The sequence below is a fragment of the Amblyomma maculatum genome, chromosome 3 (genome assembly GCF_055883805.1).
Source record: "Amblyomma maculatum isolate TAMU_Amacu chromosome 3, ASM5588380v1, whole genome shotgun sequence".
Taxonomy (NCBI): domain Eukaryota; kingdom Metazoa; phylum Arthropoda; class Arachnida; order Ixodida; family Ixodidae; genus Amblyomma; species Amblyomma maculatum.
In genome coordinates this window covers 79,134,845-79,160,858 of record NC_139346.1, presented here as the reverse complement: position 1 = coordinate 79,160,858, position 26,014 = coordinate 79,134,845, and the positions used below count along the sequence as shown (strand labels likewise).

Genomic DNA, 26,014 nt, shown 5'->3' with positions numbered 1-26,014 from the left:
AATACAGTGGATATGTGGTGGATGAATGCTGTGCATCACATTGATATAAGTTGCATTGGCACAGATTACGTTAGATAAAGCTGGAATAAATTGATATGATGGGGATTAAGATTGTATTCTAGTGGGTTGTGGGCCATAAAGCGACTTTTAAAGATAACAATATAGTAGGGCGGTATACATGGGTTAAGTTGCACTAAGGCTAATGTCTAATAGATTGTGTTCTTTCAGAATGGATTACATTGAATTAAGCAGAAATGGTGTGCATTCAAGTGGGTTATGGTGGATTCTGGTAAATAGCACTGCACAAAGTGTTCAGTTGAATTTCTTCGCTGTCTCGCGAATTAGGGTGATATAATGTAGAGTAGGCGGGATTACCTCGTATTGCATTGGTATAAGGTAATTCTAGTTGAATGTTAGTGAAAAAATGACGACGTGTGCATTAGTTTAGTTTGAACTGGAATTAGTTTGATATATACGGACTATGGCATAAAAATAGCGAATTTTGTGGCCGGAATAAAAATATGAACGCTTCTGCCTGCGCAGTCTGTACGTATACTTCAATGTCCACCCTAGCCTTTTCTCTTCGGCCCTTGCTATCACACTCCTAGTTTTGTCTCATCTCTCCAGCATACAGTCGACCGCTTGCAGCTTTGTAGCATGTGTTTGAGAGAAGGAGTGCCGGCAATGTTCTCTCAGAGGCGCCCCGAAAAGCGACAACATTTCTAAACTTCTTTTGCGTCTACGGTATAGCAGCTGCGGTGCCGCTGCTTTACGGGAGACTCGGGACGCTCGTTTTGCTAAGGAGGTTTGGCACCGCAGGAGTAAAAAAATTAACTATGCTCGTCACCGACCTAAAAGCTAATCGGTAGCGTAGAAAGTCCTATGTGCGGCAGGTGATGAAAACCTTTCAGTAGTGAGAGTCTCGACGATGGCAACGCGTGGAGAGCAGACTAACAGTTGCAACTGGTGCTTTAGTTGGAAATGGTGCTAGGAGCGCCGGGCTGGAACGAGATTGTAGGAACACACTGTGCTGCCACCGTCATCCCATCTTGTTAATCGCGCCGCGCCTTCAAAACGGCCATATCTTATTTTTCTCATTTCTTGTCTTCTTTATGAAGAATGCAGCGGCACAGGGATTCAAGCCACTTTCGTCTTTCAAGCGGTGTGGAAACTCTACTTTGACGCAGTTGATGCAAATGCGCTCTGTACGCATTCGCATTCGTACGCATGCTGCTCGCTCTTACCAATGCACTGCGCCTCCGAGCATTTTATTTTCAGTATGGCAGTTGTTGAATAAAAAATGATTTCGAACACCACCAACGTGATCTTCTGCTAGCTGCATACATTTGACAACCGGGAACTTCTAAACCTCATCCACCCACGTAACTTTCTGCTGCCCCTACTACGCTTTCCATCCCTTGGAATCCAGTTCGTTGCCCTAAGCGACCGTCGCTTGTCCTCTCTTCGCACTACACGTCTTGCCATTGCCCATTTCTTTTCCTTGAATTCAACAAGAATGCCAGTAACTTCAGTTATTTGTCTGACCCACTCTACACGATTCCTATCTCTTAATGTTACCCCTACCATTTTTCGTTCCATAGCCCTCTGGGTAGTCCTCAACTTAAGTAGAACTCTCTTGGTTAGCCTCCACGTTTCAGCCCCATAGGTGAGTACAGGTAAGATGCAACTGTTGTATACTTTCCTCTTGAGCGATACCGGTAAGCTGCTATTCATTATCTGCGAGTGCTTGCCAAATGCGCTCCATCCCAATCTTATTCTGTTTGCTATTTCCTATTCATGGTCCGGTTTTAGTGTTACTACCTGTTCGAAGTAGACATATTCGACTACTACTTTCAGTGCTTCGATACCTACCGTTAAGTGCTATTCCTTCCCAAGGCTTTCGAACATTATCTTAGTATCTAGCATATTGAATTTCAAGCTTACAATTCTACTTTTAATGTCTAGGTCAGCAATCGTTCTTTCCAGTTCGCCCCATGAGTTACTTAGCAAGGCAATGTCATTAGGATATCGTAAATTACTGAGGCATTCTCCATCTACCCTTATCCATAACTGCTCCAATTCCAAGTCTCTGAATACTTCCTCTAGGCAAGCTGTGAACAGTATTGGGGAGATCGTGTCTCCCTGCCTAACACACTTCTTTATAGAAATTTTGTTACTTTTGTGGCATGCCATCGTCGTCGCGACAAAGAAGACGACAGCCTCAGCACTCCTGCCAAGCACGCGCAGTTGGTTCTACGTGGCTACAGGTCTGAATTCCGGCGGTTCGCTGTCCCGTTGCCGCCTGGCACAGCGGGCCTACCAAAATATATATGGGGAGACCCGATGACGAGTGTCTGTGGCTCATCTCCACAAGTTTGGTGACTCCGGAATTCGTGTGTTTGCTCTGTGCTCCTGCCCTGCGCTTGCATCAGTCGCTTCGCTAGGCCTACCAGCGCCCGGAGATTTATTCACTTTATTAAGAACGATGGTTGGTGTGCATCCACTATATACGTCTTCCAGTACTTTCACACACGGTTCATCTACAGACTGATTTCTCAATGCCTGCATGACTGCCCATCTTTCTGCTAAGTCAAATGCTATTTCGTAGTCAATGAAAGCTATGTATAAAGGCTAGTTATATGCCGGGCATTTTTCTATCACCTGGTTGATGGTATGGATATGATCAATAGAAGAGTACCCGTTTCGAAAACCGGCTTGATCCTTTGCTTCTTTGTAGTCTAAGGTTGTCCTGATTCCATAAGCGATTACTTTAGTAAATGCCATATACGTAACTGATAGTAAGCTGATTGGCTTGTAATTTTTTAGGCCCTTCGCGTCCCCTTTAAGATGATATTTGCGTTCTTCCACGGTTCCGGTACCGTTGATGACACCAGGCACTGCGTATATAAGGCGGCAGTTTTCCTGGAGTGATATCCCCCCATACTTCAACAAATCTACAGTTACCGGATCGTTTCCAACTTGTTTCCATTTTTTTCACAGTTTCTAACGCTTTCTTAATCTCGTCTTTCATCACTATTGGAAAATCTGACTGCTTTTCCCTACTGCGAATCTCAATAATGTCGTTACTACTTTGGCTACTCTAAAGATGATTATAGAACTCCTCGGCTGCTTTTACTATCTTGTCTTTCGTCACTAGCGAAACGCCTGACTGCATTTTCCTACTTCCAATTTTAATATTGTCATGAGTACTCTGGCTACTGTAAAGATAAGAAAGAAACTCCTTGGTTACTTCGGCGATCTTGTCCAGATTAGTTATGACGTTGCGCGCGTTGTCCTTTAGTGCATACATCTGATTTTATCGATGCCCAATTTCTTCTTCACAGCTTCAAGGCTTTCCCCGTTCCTTGTAGCAAGCTAAATTTTATCCATGTTCTATTTCCTTACATCGGCCGCTTTGCTCTTGTTGATTATCTTTGGTATATCTGAAAAGTATATCTTGTTTGCTGGATTGGAGGCTTCCCTACTTTGGCGTTTCTTAATAAAATATTTCGCCTCTTTAGACTGCTTACGGGTGTCATCTCTAACTATCCTACCGCCTATTTCTACATCGCACTGAGTAATGATCTCAGTCGAATTAAGGCTCATTGCTTCTTTGCTAATATTCTCATCCTCGGCTAGAGCTGAATATCCATTCTGTAGCGAGATACTGCTCTTGCGCCCTCCCCCTCACCGCTAATTGTTTAATGGGCGTCTCTCTTAATAATCTGTTTCGCTTCCTCTTCAGATTTAGACTAATTCGAGACCTTATTATCCGTGGCCACTGCATCGCAAATTCTCGATTACCTCTAAATCTTGCATAATGGCGGAGTTATAACAAAGTGAGTAATCAATTTCATTTTAGTCTGCCCGTTAGGACTTTTCCATGACCATTTCTGGTTCTTCCGTTTGCTAAGGAAGGCGTTCATGTTTTTTTTTTTATTGCACGCTGTTAACTTGAGTAGTAACTCCCCCCTGTTATTCCTAGAACCAATGCCTTAGTCATCTACTGCCTGGTCTCCTGCCCGCTTTTTTTCTACCTTGGCTTTGTCGTCGCCCATCAGTACCGTATACTGCGTCTTTCCTCTCTGATTGTCAATTTGATACATTCGTAGAACCTTTCAACTGCTTGGTCATCATGACTAAATGTAGGTGCATAGACCAGTTATTAAGCTTAATTACGATGCCAACCACCCCCTCATTGCGGCAATTATCTTTATTACCAGCCAATAAACGTATTAACAAGGAAAACTACTATTTCTAGCCTCTCCAATAAAACTCGATAACACATATCATGCCCATTCTTCAGTACAGTATATGCCTCATTCGGTCTCCTAACCTCACAAAGGCCTATGACATCCCATTTCATACCCTCTAGTTTCTCTAACAGCACTCCTTAACTAGCTCCACTAGCTAATGTTCTAGCGTTAAACGTTGCCAGGGTCAGTTACCAATGGCGGCCTGTTCAACGGAGCCAGGAATTCTTAGCACCCCCTGCTGCGTCACAGGTCTGACCGCCGCCGTGGTCAGTTGTTCCGCAGCCGCTGGCGACTGAGGGCCGGGGTTTTATGGAAGTAATCATGAGAGGTTGCGGCCAATTACTGCACCAGGCTTGCCTTGCTTGCCTTGCTAAGCAACTCGGGGGATGAACTGCAAATAATGATTGATGACCTAGACAGGAAAAGTAGAAAGGTAGGCTTGAAAATCAATATGCAGAAGACTAAGGTAATGTTCAACAGCCTCGGGAAGGAACAACAGTTTACATTAGGTAGCGAAATACTGGAAGTATTAGGCGAATGTGTCTACTCAGGACAGGTAGTAACCGCAGATCCGGACCACGAAAAGGAAATAACAAGAAGAATACGATTGGGATGGAGCGCATTTGGCAAGCACTCGCAGATTATGACTAGCAGCTTACCGGTATCGCTCAAGAGGAAAGTATACAACAGTTGCATCTTGCCTGTACTCACCTATGGGGCTGAAACGTGGAGGCTAACCAAGAGAGTTCTACTTAAGTTGAGGACAACCCAGAGGGCTATGGAACGAAAAATGGTAGGGGTAACATTAAGAGATAGAAAGCGTGCAGAGTGGGTCAGAGAAATAACTCAAGTTACCGACATTCTAGTAGAAATTAAGAAGAAGAAATGGACATGGGCAGGACATGTAGTGCGAAGAGAGGATAACCGATGGTCGCTGAGGGTAACAAACTGGATTCCAAGGGAAGGAAAGCGTAGCAGGGGGCGGCAGAAAGTTAGGTGGGCGGATGAGATTAAGAAGTTCGCAGGGGTCAAGTGGATGCAGCTAGCACAGAACCGGGTTAAGTGGAGCAATATGGGAGAGGCCTTCGCCCTGCAGTGGGTATAATCAGGCTGATGATGATGATGATGATGACTGCACCAGGGTGGCCAACTCCTGTTCTGGTGAGGGAGTGCGTTGCCGGAGGTGTTCACATGCATCAGGTCGCATCCCAAACCTGTTTATGCAATTCCATCGACACGCGGAATTTTGTAGACAGATGGGCGAGTTGGTAGGACATTCTAGGAAAAGGCGGCACAAACAGAAAGGAGTAAATGTGTCTTGTCCCCTCCTTTCTCGTGTTTGTGCTGATGCGCTACCGTTTCGCAGTAAAGTAGGTTGATAGGCTGTAGAGGGTACATTTTAGACCTGACGCAACTGCGGCTCGGAAGGAATCGCGACACCGTGCATTTTCATTTTACCGTTTTTATTGCGAAAGCATATTACTCTAGATTTGAAGCTTCAGGCATAGGCCACTAAGAAACGTTCATATTGCCGCGAAACCTTCAAAACTGTATTTGTTGTTTTTTAACAGCCGCCGGCATACAGGCTTATCACCCTGCTTCTGGACCGCTTATCAGTTCCGTAATCTTTGTTTGTTAATGCTCGATGTCGCGAGTCACACCTTTATCAGTTTCGTTGTAGCGCAAGATGCACCGAGATCTGTCTCGAAGGTTCCGGCCACTCGGGTGTCTTTCCACAATGTTCCAGCCCGTGCTGGTAGCTGTTTTCGACGTTATCTAGATTGTTCTGTGCAGCCTTTAAATTGAGCGTGGACGAGTGTGATGGGCATTCTTTGTTCGACGATCGACGAGCACGTTTGTTTCTATCGCCGCCGCCGAGCTGCTTAATTCTTTTGGGGGCACAAGTCAGCCCAAATAAAGAGTTCCTTTAGTGCAATCATCGACCCCTTCATTTGTGTCGTCGACCTCGTCACCACTACGTGACATCTGGTGGAGGTGCTGGGAATTCGCGATCAAGTTGAAATATTGCGTGATGACGTAATCCAGCCATCGAACAGACCCTGGGTGGCACCAGTCATTTTGGTGAAGAAGAAAGACGGGACACTTCGCTTCTGCGTTGATTACCGCCGCTTGAACAGCATAACGAAGAAGGATGTCTACCCCCTTCCCCGCATCGACGACACTCTCGACCGGCTCTGCAATGCAAGGTACTTCTAATCGATGGACCTGAAAAGCGGATATTGGCAAATTGAAGTCGACGAAAGAGATCGCGAGAAGACCGCATCCATCACACCGGACGGTCTTTTTGAGTTAAAGGTGATGCCATTTGGCCTCTGCTCCGCACCAGCCACATTTCAACGAGTTATGGACACAGTCCTGACAGGCTTGAAGTGGCAAATTTGTTTGGTATACTTGGACGACGTTGTTGTCTTCTCATCAAACTTTGAAGACCACCTAAAACGACTACAGGCAATGCTGGAAGCCATCAAGTCATCGGGACTAATCTTGAAAGCAGAGGGAGAAGTGTCACTTCGCCTACGAAGAACTCTGGTTCCTAGGTCACATCGTTAGCAAGGACAGTATTCGCCCAGACCCGGAGAAAACAGCTGCAACCGCACAATTCCCACCGCCTGCCGACAAGAAAGCTGTGCGCAGATTCCTTGGGCTGTGCGCTTGTTATCGACGATTTGTCAGAAACTTTTCGCGGATCGCCGAACCGTTGACGTAGCTTACAAAGGCTGACGTACCTTTTAAATGGGAAGCGCCGCAAGGAGATGCCTTCGACGAACTTAAGCGCCGCCTGCAATGCCCTCCTGTACTTGGCCACTTTGATGAAAACGCCGAGACCGAAATTCACACCGACGCGAACAGTGTGGGCCAAGGAGCCATTCTCGTCCAGAAGAGTGCCGGACAGGAAAAATTAATCGCCTTCGCTAGCAGGTCCATCACAAAAGCCGAAGTCAATTACTCGACGACCGAGAAGGAGTGCCTTGCGATCATCTGGGCTACTTCTAAGTTTCGTCCATACCTATACGGCCGACCATTCAAGGTTGTTAGCGACCATCATGCGCTCTGCTGGCTGGCTAATTTGAAAGATCCCTCCGGCCGCCTTGCCAGATGGAGCCTACGACTTGAAGAATTTGACTTGACTGTAGTCTATAAGTCAGGCCGGAAGCACTCCGACGCAGACTGCCTATCACCCGCTCCCGTCGACGCTCCCCCGAAGGACGATGCCGACGACGCCTTTTTGGGACCGGTAAGCGCCAGCAGTTTCGCAGAACAACAGCGATCAGACCCTGAGCTGAAAGCGCTAGCCGATTACTTAGAAGGAAAGACCACTTCCCCTCCTGGTGTGTTCAGGCGACATTTATCATCGTTCGCGTTAAGCAATGGCCTCCTAGCGAAGAAGAACTTTGCAACCAACAAGACCGCGCAGCTTCTTGTAGTGCCTAAAAACCTCCGGCAGGAAATTCTGCAGGCGTTGCACGATGAGCCCAGAGCAGGCCATCTCGGATTAGCGCGCACGTTGCGTCGAATCCAGGAGAAGTATTACTGGCCGCGACTGCCTGCCGAAGTTGCCCACTACGTGAAGACGTGTCGTGAGTGCCAACGACGCAAGACGCCGCCGATCAGACCAGCAGGACTACTAAACCCGATTCCGCCCCCAATCCTGCCCTTTCACCAAATTGGGATGGATCTCCTCGGCCCCTTTCCATCTTCGTCTACGGGTAACAAGTGGATCATCGTGGCCACTGACTACCTTACCCGTTACGCCGAAGCAAGAGCACTACCAAATGGTACCGCGGCAGAAGTCGCCAAATTTTTTGTCGAACAAATTATCTTGTGGCATGGCGCCCCAGAAGTGGTCATCACGGACAGAGGAACGGCGTTTACGGCAGAGTTGACGCAAGTCATCCTAGAATACAGTCATACAAGCTTTCGACGAACAACTGCGTACCATCCCCAGACCAATGGCCTTACGGAGCGCCTGAATAAAACTATCGCGGACATGATCGCCATGTACGTCGACGCTGAACACAAGACCTGGGACGCCATCTTGCCGTGCGTGATCTTCGCGTATAACACAGCAGTCCAGGAGACGACCAGAGCGACCCCGTTTAAGCTTGTGTACGGCAGGAAGCCCACGACGACGCTCGACGCAATGCTGCCGCACGTAACCAGCGAGGACAACCTTGACGTCGCCGCCTACCTGCAGCGTGCAGAGGAAGCACGACGACTCGCACGGCTGCGTATGAAAGACCAGCAGCGCACCGACAGCCGACGATACAATTTACGACGACGCCACGCAGAGTACAATCCAGGAGACCAAGTGTGGGTTTGGACACCAATTCGCCGTCGCGGATTAAGTGAAAAGCTGCTGCGTCGATGCTTTGGGCCATACAAAATCATTCGCCGCGTCGGACCACTGGACTATGAAGTCATTCCCGACGGAACGTCCGCATCACAACGGCGACGCGAACGCCCAGAAATTGTACATGTTGTACGACTGAAGCCATTTTACGCGCGTTAAAGAATCTGTGGTGTTTAAACTTTGCAGTGTTATGTTTAAGTTTCTTTGTTTTGGAACATCGAGGCGATGTTTTTTTTTTTTAAGGGGGGAGTAATGCCGCGAAACCTTCAAAACTGTATTTGTTGTTTTTTAACAGCCGCCGGCATACAGGCTTATCACTCTGATTCTGGACCGCGTATCAGTTGCGTAATCTTTGTTTGTTAATGCTCGATGTCGCGAGTCACACCTTTATCAGTTTCGTTGTAGCGCAAGATGCACCGAGATCTGTCTCGAAGGTTCCGGCAACTCGGGTGTCTTTCCACAATGTTCCAGACCGTGCTGGTAGCTGTTTGCGACGTTATCTAGATTGTTCTGCGGAGCCTTTAAATTGAGCGTTGACGAGTGTGATGGGCATTCTTTGTTCGACGATAGACGAGCACGTTTGTTTCTATCGCCGCCGTCGAGTAGCTTAGTTCTTTGCGGGCGCATGTCAGCCCAAATAAAGAGTTTCTTTAGTGCAATCATCGACCCCTTCATTTGTGTCGTCGACCTCGTCACCACTACGTGACAATATGGCTTGGTTAAAGCGGGGCTTTATATGTGAGTTGAGGAAGAAGAACGCTCGGTCACTCGCAGCTAATGCTTTAGCTCAGTATTTGGTTCAGCAGCGTTGAACCCTTGTAATTTTTTTTCTTGTACCTTTCACCCAGAAGGAGCTTTATATCAATCAGACGATCATTAATGTTCGAAACTACATAATGGGCAACTACGCCATTTTCTTCAAAGGAAGGGAATGTCATCTAGACTTGCCAACTAAAATGATCCGCATTGTGAGATATCAGCTCGGATCTATTTTATGGGTGCGACCAAGAGCGAGACAGGGATGCGTTTCAATAAACGTACGTCGAAATTAGTGTGATCAAAGGATGCACGTTTCTAAGCCAGTAGCTTACATTTTTTCTAGCCTTTGGCGTACTTTCGTTTCCCACATGATACCACGCAACAGCCATTGGAGTTTGCCCTCGATATAAAAGGCAATGGTCACGTGGAAGCATATTCTCTATTGTTACACCTCCTAAATCACTGCACTGCGCTGAACGTATTTTCCGTGTTGAAACCTTTTGTTATTTTCAATTGTTTGACGTACCACCTCACGTTTCTCCCAGCACTCTTCGGTAGCCGAAGACGTTGGCAGACGCGTTTCGCGTTTTGAGGTACTAAGCCGTTATTCTTATCATGTTATCTTGTACTTCTTGCGGTACCATTCGTTACTAATTTTACATTAAAGTTAAAAAGTTAAATTGGTTCACAGGAAGGGAAAGGCGCAGTAACTGTCACACTTGCTCTGCGGACACCCGAACCGCGCCGTAAGGGAAGGGAGGGAGGTGGGAATGAAAGTGGAAAGAGAGAAAGAGGAGCCGTAGTGGAGGGCTACGGAGTAATTTCGACCACCTGGGGATCTTTAACGTACGCTGACATCGCACAGCACACGGACGCCACTTCGGTTCGCCTCCATCGAAACGCAGCCGCCGAGGCCGGGATTCGATCCCGGGAACTCCGGCACAGTAGTCGGGCGTCTTACCACTGCACCACCCCGGCGGGGCCTAATTTTATATTCAAAGTGAATATTGGGTCAAGATGTCTGGGTAATAATTTCCATTAGGACTAGCCACAACTGTTAATTTTGCATTTCGTTCTGCGAAACAGTTGCTATTTTTATCTTTCTTCAAACGGCATGCCAACACGTGCTTTGCGGAAAAAAAATTACATTGAAATAAATCTTCCTGGTGTAGGGGTCCTGAATAGTCAAATTATAACTTGTCACACATATTATTCCCTAATTAATAACGAGAAGATAGCATTATTGAATTAAATCTTACTGGTGTAGGTGTCCTTACTAGTCAAGTTAGAAGTGACCACATAGACGGTTGGTTGGTTTGTGGGGTTTAACGTCCCAAAGCAACACAGGCTATGAGAGACGCCGTAGTGGAGGACTCCGGAAATTTCGACCACCTGGGGTTCTTTAACGTGCACTGACATCGCACAGCACACGGGCGCCTTGCTTTTCGCCTCCATCGAAAAGTGGCCGCCGAGGCCGGGATTCGATCCCGCGTCCTTGGGAACAGTAGTCGAGCGCCGTAACCACTGCGCCACCCCGGCGGGGTAACCACATAGACGATTCCCAAATTAATAACGAGAAGAAAGCATTATCGCAACAAAATTAGAAAGCATGCAAGTGAAATGTTGTTTCGGCTTCTTAGATGCTAACGCTCAATTATGAAGACGAGACAGTCGATAGGATACACTCAGACAAAGAAGGCAAGAAGGAGGAGGGAAGCAAATTGGGCAACTGTATTTGGGGCATTTAGGAGGGCATGGAAGATTTGTTAAACAGGTTCTAAGAGCGAAATGTTTGCGGATAAAGTATTCGTCTTTCCGCAAAGGGGAAAACAGCTCGAAAGCAGGGAAGAAGTTTTATAGAAGTATCGCGTTGGCATGCTTTAGAACAGAAGTCTATGATCTGCCAGCTGTAGGCAATTGTCGCGAAAACTTAGCGATATTTACCGTAGCAGCACCGCTCTTTGCTACAAACGTTCTTAAAATCAATAAATGTCCAGGATGCATACCGTTTCGCTACAGGCTTTTATGAATAATAATAGTCTTATGCTCCTCTTTCGGTTTTTATAACATTAAACACGTAATTGCTATTTCATAACATTAGTAACATGTCGCATGCCCATATTAGCTAAGACAGAGGAAAGCGGCCAGTTTGATTTATATTCTTCAGTTTAGCATTGCTGTTCAATGAGCTCGAAGGCATAAATTTGGTATAATAGGTTGTAGTTTGGGCTCAGAAGCCATGTGGGCTCATAGTGGAATAAAGTGCGGATGTGGTCTGAGTTATCGATGTTTAGCGGACAGCCGAAAAATAGGAGAAGGGCTCATATTAATATACATATAGATGGTAACATGGATAAGTACTATAACATTAATGATATAATAATAGCGTGGCAGGCATCTTAAACTTACACGCTTGAAACCTAACAATGCGCAGGCTTACAGGCCTACATATGGTGAGGATGCATCTGCAGAGATGTAGGATTGGCGATTGGGAACGTAAACCGCAGTACATTGCACTGAATTGCGACATCCGTGCCAGGGTAGGCAAAAAACCTCGACACCAAGCAATGGGTGTCTATGGCATTGGCTCGTATAAGAGCAAGGCCCAGTTATTAGTTCAGCTCGCAGAACGAAACAAACTACGAATCATGAATGCCATCTGCAAACGGAAGGTATGGATGTGGACATGGAAATGCCCTAACGGCGCGACTAAAACAGAAATCGACTTCATATTGTGTTCCAACCAAGGCATGTAGAAGATGTAGAGCTAGTCGAGAAGTTGCGATGCAGTGACCACGCGAAGGCAAAATCTCAAATCAGGAATTGAAGAGGCAACAGAATAGGTTAGTAAGGAGCAGTGTATCAAGGAATTACCTGTGAGTGGTACTTAAGGCACAGGAATAAAGTATTTCGCTAGGGATCACGTATTCAGTTTTAACTAAGAAAGACTACCCTAATTTACAAAGAAGGAATGATAATGTGCCATGCGCGGTAGAAGTAGGCAGTAGGTTATTTAGATGAGATACCGGTAAATTATATAAGCAGGCGAAGGATTTAATTATGAGATACCAAAGCCTGAAAGCCTCTAATCAAACAGAGAAGAAAGAAGTAGTAGATATTTCAAAGGTTTTCAAAAGGCATAATGTGTACGACCTAAGGAAGGATAATACGAACAAAATACAGCATGCTCTCATGCTCTAAAGAATAGCGGAGCTGTTAAGTGACGAATGATAAATTAGGCACAGGCGCAAATAACATGCGTGAACGAATGGACAAGGAGGGCAATGCCATTACCAATATGGACAATACAATCAAAGGATCCGAGGAGGTCTATACTGACCTATACAGTAGCCGAGGATGTCGCGACAGCAATGAGAGCGAGAATATTGAAGAGCAATCATACGTTTCGCCAGTCGCCAAGAATGGATAGATTTTAGCAGCGTCACCTTTGAAACGGGGTGGTGACAGGCATCACCATGCTCAACTTTTTTATGCTTTATAACGTAGTCCCTCAACTTCAGAGAGTTCACTTTTAGACACTGCTTATCTTTAAATACCCTTGTATAATTTCGATTTATAGTCACTGCGTACGTTATCTGCTATTCATCCAGCAATCCACGAAACATCTCTAGATATCCTCCACCTCCAAGTCGTTCGCATTTTCCTTGTTGCACCTAAACCTTAAGGCCTTGGCTATTGTGCCTATGTCGGAACCGACATCTGGATGTATACTGCCACATTGTAGTATAATTAGTGAAATTGTTCTGAGCAGCTGCGCACATAGCACATATTTCAACGTCTTGATTAAACTTCCTTATCTAACTACAATTTCTAAGGCACCCTGATCTTACTTCAAAAAGAAGGCCACCGTCTATTGAGGTTTTATAGACGGATTCCTTCTTAATCCCATTTTTCAATTTTTTCTATATGTCTAGGGTCGGCTTCTTTAGCACTGAATTATTCCAGTTTTTAGTCTGTGTGTTTACCTTTCTTTTCATGTTCTTCATTCCTCCGTCCTGCCTCCCTACATACTTACTGGTTAGTTTCCTGATCTTTGTCCGCCGCTGTGAGTGAATACTTTTACGGTGTAAGTATTAATATACTTTACCTACCCACCAATTGGCTTCCATTTTCCTGGGGCGTTTTTTTGTACAATATTTGACTCTGTGTTCTTGCCTCGAAGGACGCCCAGCCCCTTTCTCTCTGTACTTCTTCGTTTCTAGTTTTGCCGTGAGCTCCAAAAGTTAACCTTCAAACAGATCTCTGATTTATTTCTAACCGTGACTGGACTTCTGCCCTTAAGCACAAAACCCCCTTCCCGAAGGTATGCGCAGGCAAAATTATTCACTTTCAAATATCCTTAGGTGCTTCATATCCGTTGTGCCCCTTAATACACTGTGCTCCATTATCGCGACATCCCTTCGTCCCTTCGCTCTGGTGACCTGTTCATGTTTTTGCACAGATACCTGTCATTTGTTCATCCACTTCCCGAGATATTTATGTTCTGCTAGTCTTGGTACGGGAGTAGCTTGTATCGTAAGATTTTTACAGTTGAATCTTTGATTACCATATCAGACCTGATCTTATTGGGATGAAGTTAAAGCCGATTGCGTATTCAGCGTGCGCACATATATTACCCAATGCTTATACATCTTCCTGACTATCGGCTATGAGAGCAATATCGCTCTTGTAGATTAATCCTGGAAGCGCTTGTTCTACGTTTGTTCCACCTAGCTTAAACGAGAGCTTAAAACCAAGGTTGCTTTCTTGCGGACTCGTTTCCGCATTCTTCATATAAACCATGAACAACAGCGGTGATACCGGACTTACTTGCCTTAGTATTTCATATACCTCGACAGCAGACATACTCCTTAACCCCTCCCATGAAATGTCAACTTTATGTGCATAATTCGTTCAGTAATTCAATTTATTCTTTACCGATGCCTTGAGATACAAGTGTGCGCCACAGAAGTTCCCTATTTACGCCATTGTAAGCACCGCTTATCTCCTGAAAAGTTAAATACAGCGTTCTGTTTGCCGCCCTGACTATTTTTATGCATTTCATTGTTGCGAAAATACTATCATTTAGGAGCCAACCACTTATGAACTCTTTCTGCAGTTCGGGCAGTATATTATTAGTTTCTATGCAAGCTTGAATTTGTTTCAGTGCCTGCATTTCCAACCTGTATGTAATTGACATTATAGTGATCGGTCAAAATCATTTATTGTTGTTTTTATCTTCTCTCCCTTATTAATAAATTAAGTCTACTCCGTCTACAGCTGCACAGAATGTCCCCTCATTGACCAAGCTCAATAATTAGCTTGATTGAAATGGCGCCCATTTGTATGGTTGTACACACAGGAATATTTGTTTCCATCTTTACAATTTCTCAAATGTAAGCTCCTTTCCTTCATACGTTGTGATATTTTTTTTAAACTTGGGACAACTCACCCATCATTTCGCTTTAAATTATCCGCCAATAACCTATCAATATATCCTATGGCGTCATCTCATGGTAGACATTTTCCCTCGTAGTCCTTCATCTGTACCTATTTCCAATTATCCATTTTACCCACGAAGATTATATACCTCCAAAGTACTTCAGTCCCGCACTTCGTTCATGCAGCGATCGGTGTGCTGATTTCTTTTACTCTTAAGATCAAGAAAGCATCTAGAGTTATGAAAAGGAGCAGAGCAGCTATGGAGGATAAGTTAACTACAGGTTTGTTAAAGGACAGTCGTAATACCCTGCTATATCTATGGCTACCCTTTATATTGCCGCAAAACCTTCAAAACTGTATTTGCTGTTTTTTAGCAGCCGCCGGTATACAGGCTTATCACTGATTCTGGATCGCCTATCAGTTCCGTAACCTTTGTTTGTTAATGCTCGATGTCGCTAGTCACACCTTTAACAGTTTTGTTGTAGCGCAAGATGCACCGAGATCTGTCTCGAAGATTCCGGCCAGTCGTGTGTCTTTCCACAATGTTCCAGCCCGTGCTGGTAGCTGTTTGCGACGTTATCTAGATTGTTCTGAGCAGCCTTTAAATTGAGCGTTGACGAGTGCGACGGGCATTCTTTGTTCGACTATCGACGAGCACGTTTGTTGCTATCGCCGCCGCCGTGTTGCTTAGTTCTTTTGCGGGCGCAAGTCAGCCCAATAAAGAGTTTGTTCAGTGCAATCACCGACTTTCATTTGTGCCATCGACCCTGGTCACCACCACGTGACAATATAGACAACTTCTGATGACAGTGACTGTACCGGAATCATGGAATGTCTTAATGCATAACTAAGGCGACGCAAAGGACCTGAAGAATTGTTGGCCAAGCCTCCCTACGATATGTTACGTACAATGCATTCGATAATATATTCAGGCTGAACAATCAACAAGATTTTCGGAACGGTGGTGCAGGGCTAAGGACCGTGACTACTGTGTCTAAGGATGCGGTATTGAATCCCGGCCACGAAGGACGCTTTTCGCTAGAGACGAAAAGCTAAGCGCAGTGTGCTTCGCGATGTCTGTGCATATTGTAAAATCCCAGGTGGTCAAGGTTTGAGGAGTCCTCCACTAGGTCGTCTCATAACCTTACTCGCGTGGCGGCTTTAAATCTCATTAAAAAAACCAAACCAGACGTTTGACAAAGTTGTTCTCCCAACGGTCATATTCTTTCTATCAACCAGAGGATAGACAATTGCTCAACACATAACCAGCCCTATACAAAGCAATGTATGATTTCAAAGACGCGTTTCATCGTCAAAACCTCAGCTTATATGCTGGCACTCTAAATCAGGGTGCAGGTGAGTCCTATGTGAATATACCAGAAAATATCTCTTGATGTGCAGAGCAACCATAGTTCTTTATTATAGAAAGTAACAAAACTCTGATAATGAACAATGCAAGGCCTGGAGACACGATCTGCCAGTCCCCTTCCCTGCTTGCTTATAGAAAGTATACAGAGAAGGAATGTTAGTTGTTTGCAGAAGAGCTGAGATAGAATTCCCCTGTAATCACCTATTCGCTGATTGCATTGCCTCGGTAAGCAACTCGGAGGATGAGCTGCAAAGAATGATTAATGCCCTAGATAGGAAATGCAGAAAGGAAGAGCTAAAATAAATACGCCGAAGACTAAGGTTGTGTTAAACAACCTCGGAAAGAACGGCAATTAACCATAGACATTCAAGCACTGGAAGTGGTTGCCTAATAAGTCAACATACTAAAACACATCGACCCGACATTCACGGGTAGGTGCAACTTCTGCGGCCAGTATGCCAACCTATACCACACGGCGTGGGCCTGCCAGCAAAATACAAAAATAAAAGGTATAAAACAGCCAACTAGGGATTGCTGGGAGGCGGCCCTGTCCAGCTCGGACCTGGAGGCCCAGAGTGTCCTGGTCCAGAGAGCTCGAGCAGTGGCGGCGGCCAATGGCATCCCGGAATAGGGTCTGCCACTCAGCTCACAAGCCAAACGCACCTCCCATCCCAAATTATATCATCGTAAATAGACGTTTTCTCCACCTCGTTCTCTACTTAGGATATGTACTAATTGGTGTTCTGGGCCCCGAGCAATTAGATGGTCTCTTAGATGTCTCTTGAGAGGAGAGTGGTGATAGCCTACCCTTTCTTCTTATCGGCGTTCTTTGCAGTGCTACATATAACTGTGGTTTACAGGAACGGAAAGGCGCAGAATCTGTCACACATTCTCCGGCATGTGCCAGTTTGGACGGCACGCCGTCGCTCCTGTCTCGTGGCGTTCCTTGGTGCTCGTTCAAATAGGGCATTGCAGATTTGAGGAGTGCTAGAAAAGAACTATTCTTGTGCAATCTCGGAGAATGATATGATAAAGTGCCATCAAATTCATAGTATTGCCCTATATTTAGAACTCAACCTCGTCATATGACGTTTCATGATCCTAAAGACGTTGTCATTATTTGAAGGAATGCTTATCAAGAGAATATATAATGAATTTGGGCCCCGTCAGTCGCTAAGAACAATACACTAGACCCCTCATCAACTCCATGCTTCTCCGCAATGACAAAGTCCTGTGACTCTTTCAAACATGTTTTGAGAACGAGCTTTGCGGGCAGCTGCGGTCTCAGATTACGCATATTGTGTGCTATATTAGGATATTACCTGAATAATTCATATATACTGCCCACTGCGCAGCCCATCTGAGTTAAAGGAATGGCCGCACATTTGACTGCACCTGTCGAAATGCATGCGACACGTTATATCTTCATTTCCACAGACATACTGCGGGATTAATATTAAGGCGTTTATTTTGTAAGAGAGAATTGGTTTGATGATGACTGAATTTTTTTTTAACTTGTTCCTCTTTTCAGCATACAACCGGATCGCATTAGTGTCACAATTTTCAGTGGCTGACAAAACACCGCTCTTAAGCTGCATATCCAAGCTCCATGTAGCAGCGAGTATGTATAAGATCTGCAAATATTATGTCGCGAAATCGTGAGCGCAAGCGCTGAATGTTGTAGGATATTTTTATGATATTAGTTCTCTTTTTTTTTGCATACAGCACAATTTATATTTTGGCTTTGAACTATTTTGTCATTCACAACCTCGCAAAACTGCGAATATATGGCTTTAAGGCCTCTAGTCAATGTAGGATTTATATTGGTACTTATATGCAATCACGAGTCTACAAATTACGGGTCCGCACAGGTGAAAACGTAATACGCGTTAGACAAGCGCAAAAACGCACAACCGAGGAGATATTTTGCGGGCTCCTTTTGCAGAATTCATTTGTTTCCACAGAAAGGCTCCTTTGACGTTCCGCGGAGTTATCTGGTGTGGAGAAATTTTTGCCGATCCGCCGAACGGAGTAGCCATTCGAAGCCGACCGTAGCCCACACCTGCTGTGCGAGCGCCGGGAGTACAGAAAGACGAAGTGCACCTGCCCTGCTGTGCTGGTGTCATGGGACTACACCATTCTCGTTCCGCTCAAGCGGATACCCTCTTAGAGTCTCCTCTCTCTGCATTTCACGACAAATGTAGCGGGAAAACGGGCTCATTGTGCTCGTCATTCCGAGGAGCTTGGAGGAAGCAGCGCCGTCAACGCTACGCCACGGCTGGACTTTTCCCAATAGTGTGTGCGGGGGCTTATTACCAAAATGCCGGCGGTTTCGCTTGGCGGTGTATGGAGACGCGTGCAGAGAATTACCTGTTGCTCGTTTAGTTTGGTCTGCACTTGACTTTGCTTAATACGTCGCGCTCTGTATAGCAGAACATTTGACGAATGCTTTATTATATTTTTTTTTGGAGGAAGGAGACCTAACAACTTTCTTGCAAAGCGAAATGAAGGCGATGAATTTCTGCAGAGAAGATAACGCTTCGAAACGCAGCGTGAAGGACTGTGATCTTAGATTATAAAAAAATCGCTAGAAGATCAATCAGTGATCTTGCACTGTGGCCAGCGACGTTGACTTTGTTTGCCTCACCTTTGTTTCGAAAACCTTTTTCGAACGGCTGGTCTAAGCAGGTGCCTACGCACCGCGATGAGATCCAAGAATGGAAGTAGTAATACTTATGCATATATAATAGTGGTTTTACAGCAAGTTTATTGGATTTGAAGAAAATGTTTGTATGCATCACAGTACGGCTACGAAGATTTTTCGTTGTTAGGTTCATGAACCACCCTTCCGGCTACAACGTCACTAGCTATTTAAGGCAGATGTTCAAGAATATTTTCACGACACGTCTTAAAAACATTAGGTTCAAAAGAGCACATTCTTTGACTGAGCCTCAATTGACGTCGGTCTCCACTTGCTATCTTATACTGAATAAGAAAAAGGTTACGCTAACCATGATCATATTCGCCTAATCTATGTATTCGTTCTAAAACTATGCCCTGCAATATAATTAGCACTGATCAATAAACAAAACACAAAGTAGCCAGCCTCTGTCGAAAGCCTATCAGTAAACTGCGAAATAGTGCGCACTGCCTAGCAGTGCAAAATACCTTCCAGTGCTTATGAATGCTTTTGAAATACTCTACGCTGATAACTCATTTTGGTGTGTTTTCGAGGAAGTTAATACCTCGTAGGAGCTGTATCTTCAATTAGGTGCAAATGGTAGGCGTGAATAAGTAGAGAGGTGGGCTGCCTTCCTCTGCTTCATTTGTATATAGTTCATTCATAGCTGACTTCTCCTTTGATCACGATCACAAGCTAACGTAGTTGTATTTTTTAGCAAATGCCCCCTGATGACATTCAAAACCAGCATGAAAAATTGGTGTCGCTGCTCAGCGACTGCTTCTTTTTAAAACAGTATTTTATGCTCCATCGAGTTTTAGATTTTCAGCACATATTAGAGTTTAGGAAATGAAACGCTCCGTCAAACCCTGTTGGACCTTCTCTAATTTTTCCGGTTTCTCTCACGAGCATGGGTGTAATAGGAGGTAGTACATAGGAGGTGTAAGGGGTGTTAATACATGCAATGCGAGGGCTTATGTGGCACATATTCAATAATTGTTTGTGAAAGAAGAAAATGTAAGCCATAATAACCGGACACCTAGTATAACTGTTGTTCTTCGCCGTGTGTATAGCTCAAGGGTGTTGAAAACTTCTCCAGGTTGTTGTAAGCGAATGCGCAGTGGTATTCAGTATGCAGAATTTGTTTTGTTCTTTTCACTCACTCATATGAGAAGCAAAATATCCCTTGAGTTCTGGAAACTAGCTCTGCTGCAATGAACGCCCTAATTAGGGCTGCGGGTGAAATCGAACGGTTGGTTTGGGCAAAGTCGCTAAATCAAATGAAGAGAACAATTATTTTAAGATCTTGGGACACGAAAATGTGTTTTTGTTTTACCGTAAAATACCTAATTGAATAAACTATACGGTGTGCTTGTGCGGCACCGAAATAAATTATATGGCAGTTGCGCCCCAGGCGCTGAAACAAAGTACCATTTTGAAGGGCGGTCTCTCTTGGTTTAAAGTCGTGATTCTGAAAGCCGTCAAAGCGATTATCAAGACACTCAAAGTGACCCTAGTCATGGACATTGCCAGTTTGGCTATCTTTGTAGTTACCAAGAACTTGTCTGGCCTAGAAATGTTTGGCAAAAATGAGAGATAAGAGCTAAAGAGAGCCACTCGACCATATTTCATGTCCGGAAAAACATGGGGTTCCATAGCTGGATAACGACGGGCGCCCGTCCTGTTGCCACCCATTAAATGTTACACTTGTGATGCCTGAGCTAGTGTTAGTATAGTCGGCCAGGGAAAACCTCGCAGACGCATCGGCAGTGATATTTAAGGAAAAGAACTTCGAAATATTGAATGTGCAGGCATGAAATGATGTTTAGGAAGATAAGGCTGTTGGAAGCCCCGCTTCACCCTTTCCTCCATGAGACCAACCATTGAGGTGTGTACCGTATATAACTGCGCTTTTTGTAAAATGTGTTAGGCACAGTCTTGAGCTTAACAGAGGGCAGCGACACTAGCTATTCATAAAACGCCACACGAATTTGCAGACAAACGAGGCTCTAGGGACCCCTGCTTGGCGTCTTCATCCTAAGATGAATTAGGAAGATGAATGAGGAATCATTTAACGACTTGGCTTGATGAAAGGGGGTTTCCCTTCAATCCTTTGTATCAGTCATACGCACTCATTTGAGTGCACTAATTATTAGATCGAAGTTCTTCAAGTAACCGTGCTGGAGCGGTACAATGTTGCGTTTAAAATAAGTATGACGAAATTTCAGATATTGAAGCTTTGATTTCCCCCAAATTTTCTGAGAATCTGTAAGGTGCTTTACGTTTGCGTTTTAGGAAATGAACGAACGTTTAATGCACCTGGCATGTCAAGTCAGCTATCCTTCCGATATCCACCGAGCATGTTGCTGTAGCATTGCCTTCATGTTTCTTGGGTATTGGTGAGCGTGCAGCACAATAAAGGGTTGATTCATTATAAAGGTAATGCGACTATTTGTGGCCCACAGCGTTGTCCCATCAATTGAATTCTGTTTGAGCTAATGATCTGATTCGTAACGTGTCCTATTATGCTGAATATAGAGTGAGCCGAATAGACACTGCATCTTTCTTTTGTACACCCCCGCAAGACCCCGTCCTCCTAATATGCTTAATATGCTTAAGATTCAGAAAATGTTTTAGAGCCCATGAGAAAAATTCAAGAGATAATACACCGCCCAGCACAACTCGTGCGAATTTATTTCGCAATTCCGAGATCTACACTATCTGTGTAAGAAAATGAAAACGAATTAATGCCTTCAGGAATAAATAGCATAATGAAAACTGAAATAGATAAAACTCTTCTTTACCTAAATATCTGGCTCCCTAATGACCCTATCTTCACTTTAGAGAAATACATGAAACGTCGCAGCCCCTGCATTGACACCGGTATGACCGAGGACGCGAAAGCTAAATTTCGTGCGGGCCTTGGTGGCAGCTTTCCAGAGCCATGGCAGAGTTCAACAGAAAGCAGCAACCATCGAAAATACCCTTGATGCGCGAATCTCATTCCAGCAGCAAATTTGAGACACCTACGGACATGGTTCATAAGAGCCAGTTACATTAGGCACCCCGCTATGGTTGCCTTGTAGCGGATGCTTTGACAAGGATTTGCGCGAGTCAATTACCCTGTTGTGGGCTCCGATGCGCCACCACAGGCCCTATTCGACGTGATCCTCTTGTTCCTGAACGCCGACCTAACCCTATTATCGCGTAGCCTTGTGGCGACAACTGAACGCTGAGGAACCTGGACGACAGGAGTAGTTCAAACAACAACCCGTTGTTCTTTCACATTATTGAGTGGGACCCTGCACAAGTTCGCTACCCATGACAGACGATTTGGCATGCCAGATTGGCTATCGACGCCATAAGAGCACGCCGGAGCTAGGAAACAGTAGAACACAGGACATCGGAGCCTACTCTACAGGCGCAATTATGTCGCGCTCCCCATCGTGGTTTAGCGCAGGCCTTTAGTCGTCTGTCCCCGCTATGAAGCTTGTAAGCGAAGCAATTCGGCTATCTCTCATGGGGGAAAGTGGAGGCGAGAAAATGCCGTTTGGAGGGGAGGTCGCTTGACTAAAGAATACAAAAAATTAGGCGCCCGGCCAGGTAGCCGTCGGTTGTAGACCTTTTGCCACCTACCTCACTAAAGAAGCCCACATTTGAGTGACCGATGATTAGCAGGGGCGGTGGCGACATTATTCCGCTAGTGAACTGAGTCCTGACACACAGCAGTATGACCTATAAATAGAGATACTTATCGTTCCAGACTCGTTTTCCAGTAGCAGTGCACTCTGAAGGTGTTCGTGGGTAAACACGCAGCCAACCTCTGCCTAGGTAATGCCTTGCGAAAAAGCTGCCCACACGTTCTGCAGAATTGTTTCCTTGAGCAGGCTTGTTGCCTGCGGTCAGCGATATACCCTGAACAAGTCCTGATTTCCGTTGCTAAATCATTATCAAGTAAGCTAAAGGTACAGCACATGCCTCGCAATGAAGAAACGTCATGTTAGGAACTGAGACCAGCTGTAATATCGTATATCCACAAAATATCGCATAATGTGAAAAAGGTTGCCATTAGATTCGGAGAGAAAGATGTGTTTTCAGCGCCCAAGAAGCTGTCGTCACTGTGTGCCCGTATAACTTCAAATAAGAACAAAAAGATCTGCAACGTCAAGCACCGAACTATGTTCACCAAATGTACAACCGATGTTGTTTACTCTCTATCCCTGTCATGTGGTAAGGCCTACATTGGCCAAACTGGCCAGTGTATTAATGACCGCTTACGACAGCACCGCACTTCACTGAAGCTGGATAACAAATCCAATCTACCGAAGCATTGCAACAGTTGTGATAATTGTACAGCCCTCTTTAGTAATGTCAGCATCATCGGCGGTGGAAAAACACAGATTTATCAAGGGATCTTGAAGCATTCAAAATCAAGAAGTTAGGCAGTGAATGCGTCCGTTACAGCTCCGTCAGGGTTTCAGCAAGGAATATAAATTTATGAATGCAACATTGTTTTGCCCCATGCAATATTGCAGCTTCTGCATTATCTTTAATTATTCTTCCCTTGTGGCGATGGTGCTGACGCACGTGTGCACCATCCCTTTGTTTGATCATTTCAATATAGTAAATTCAGTTGTGTTCCAGAGTTGTTCTTGTGCACTCCTTGCCTGTTAACGCGTCCTCTTTTCGCTGGTTTTCGCCTTCAATCATATGAATTTATTTGCTATTTTCGTGAGTCAATAAAAGGGCCGGAAATGTACTTTTTATGAAATTATCTTACGCTAGCCTTCCCAAAGTTTAATGCACAAGGTAAAAAGTACTTGAACTTGTCGAGCAAAGCAGATTTCAGAGAACGTTGTTTGAAACATTCAAAAAGGGACGTACTCTTGATATACAGCCCTGTAGTGGAAGGAAAAGTAAATGTCATTTAGAAAAATTATTGCCTTTGCATGCTTTCTCGCAAGATTTTAATCAAGCCCATTTTATAGTACTTTTTTGCTTTGCTTTGAACGGGAAACATTATGATTTACGTCCACAACGTGTGATAGCCACAGGCACTGCAAATGTGTGATTGAGTTTATATTCTTTGAGATTTTACTCCTCGCTGTTGCCCTTTGCTGCCCGCTTTCTCATAAACACGTATATCACTTTTTAACGCTGGAGCTTTTAGTAGCAAAGTAAGGTCATGTTATCTCTCATGTCCATTTCTTTCCTTGGCTTTCTTTAGCATTTGAACATTGTAAGATTTGAGCATGAATTGTTGAAATGGCAGCCTGTCTGAAGTGAATGAACGGTGATGATCTATGATTGCGATTACCACGAAGTTAGAAGGCAGTCACTTTTGCACTTCTACTTTGAAAGTAAAAACCCAGACTTTCTGTGTTATTTTTGGCTGGCAATTGTTTCAAAACCTTTCAGTCTGCCGCAGACAGCCTCCGATTTGCTTTACATTTAACATCGTGGAGAAATCGTATAGGCTCCCAAAGCATCGCTGGGCGGCGCTGCGGCTCCTGATGGGCAGCGCCATCTGTGGCAGAAAAATACACAGTGGGGCGCCGCCGGCTTGGCTCGCTGCCTTTGCGGCGTACGCCGCGCGCTTTCTCTCGCACGAGCACGCGCCCTGACGCGCCCCCGCAGGCGCATCGCGACATGCCGCCTGCATTCCGTCTTGATTATTGGACAACCTGCCGCGTATTTCCATGGAGGAAGCGTAATTATAGGCGAGAAAACTTTTATTCACGTTTGTACTGCACAGCAGACGACAGACGGCAATGAGTAAATACTGATTGTGAATGCGTTTCCCTCGTTAGCGAAAACGTAGGAAGTGTATTTCGACGTAAGTCTGCTATGTAATTATATTATTGTATATAAAATGTTTAAAAACTGCAAACGTATTATCAGTACTCTGAAATAAAGAGGCTCGTTCGTTGATCATCGTTTTGGCCTGTAGCATTAGATCTGTATACGGTTTTGTTTTTATTATAACGACGTTGCTAACGCAAATCTTGCAGTAGAAGAATGAGTTATAGTCCGAAGGAGGTGTTTCTTCAAAGGCACGAACGCTAGCAGTCTCAAAAGCACACGTGTGCTGCACGCGACATAACCGGCTCGCTGGCGCGGAAGGCAGGTGAGATCCAAGCTTGTACTACATAGTGTTTTATTTCGGTTCTTATTAAATGGTTGTGCTTCGTTTCTATTTGGTTTGCATTAACGAAACCCGTGACGCGAATAGGGTGCTCCGCGCGAGTATTGTCAATCGAGCCATAAATAGGATCGCTTTTGTATTGCACTTCCGACATATTTTCGTTATGAATAATAATAATGTTGGTTCATTTATTGGCTAATTTGCGGAAATCTGTAAAAGAGTTTCAGCTCAGCAAGGCATGTCCCCACCCCCCTCCCCCCTTTCCAAGAAAAAAAAAAAGGTCTCGTTCCTAGATATTTTCTTGGTCTTAGGGTACATTCACACAACATTGTCGATCGTGGACGTCGCACGCTGGATATCTGTTGATTTGGTTGCTTTCAGAGCACTCGCAAAGCAGGGAGAGAGCACAGAACAAATCAAGACACGCGGGTAGCGAAGAGCTGGATATTCCTTCACCCCCTTCGCTTTGTATGCATGGTGTTAAACCACTGTACTCTTTCGATGCCTCTCCAAGCCGTCTTTATCAACTGTCGACATTCCTGAGTTTATGGAGAAGGAGGAAATTAGCTCTTTTCGTTTCCACAAAGAACGCAACACTTCTTAGAACGCTGTCACGCGGTTGGAAAACAGGTCTTGTGGAAACGCTTCCAAAGGAATCTGCAAAGTTTCACACATGAGCCTCGTCTTTTGGCGCTTCGCCTACTATTGTGGCTGCCCATGACACAATGCTACTTAGTACCTCCGTTTCGCGTCAGCGGAAGCGTTTTTGTATCGCCAAATAACCGCCAGGCGCAACTCAATCGCCGCACGCGCACAGGAAGCTAGCGGAGCGTCTGCTCCGGCGACGTCCCATCGTTTCACATTTCGCCACCATGCCAGGAATACGGCGCTGCCATCGCGCGGCGAAACTTGAGCTTTGGTTCCCTATTCTGAAAATTAATTATGGTTGCCTTCAACAGCAGAGAGTCAAAGGGTTACTCTTCGTAATTTC

The 26,014-nt window shown here is 45.0% G+C and overlaps 1 long non-coding RNA gene across 1 annotated transcript in view; it reads left to right on the top strand.

Moving 5' to 3' along the window:
- LOC146195038 (uncharacterized) overlaps positions 1-26,014 on the top strand; it is a 74,648-nt gene that overhangs the window by 28,965 nt on the left and 19,669 nt on the right. The window contains exon 3 of the long non-coding RNA XR_014705945.1: positions 17,730-17,819. This is a non-coding gene — a long non-coding RNA (uncharacterized LOC146195038). The remainder of the gene's footprint in view (positions 1-17,729; positions 17,820-26,014) is intronic.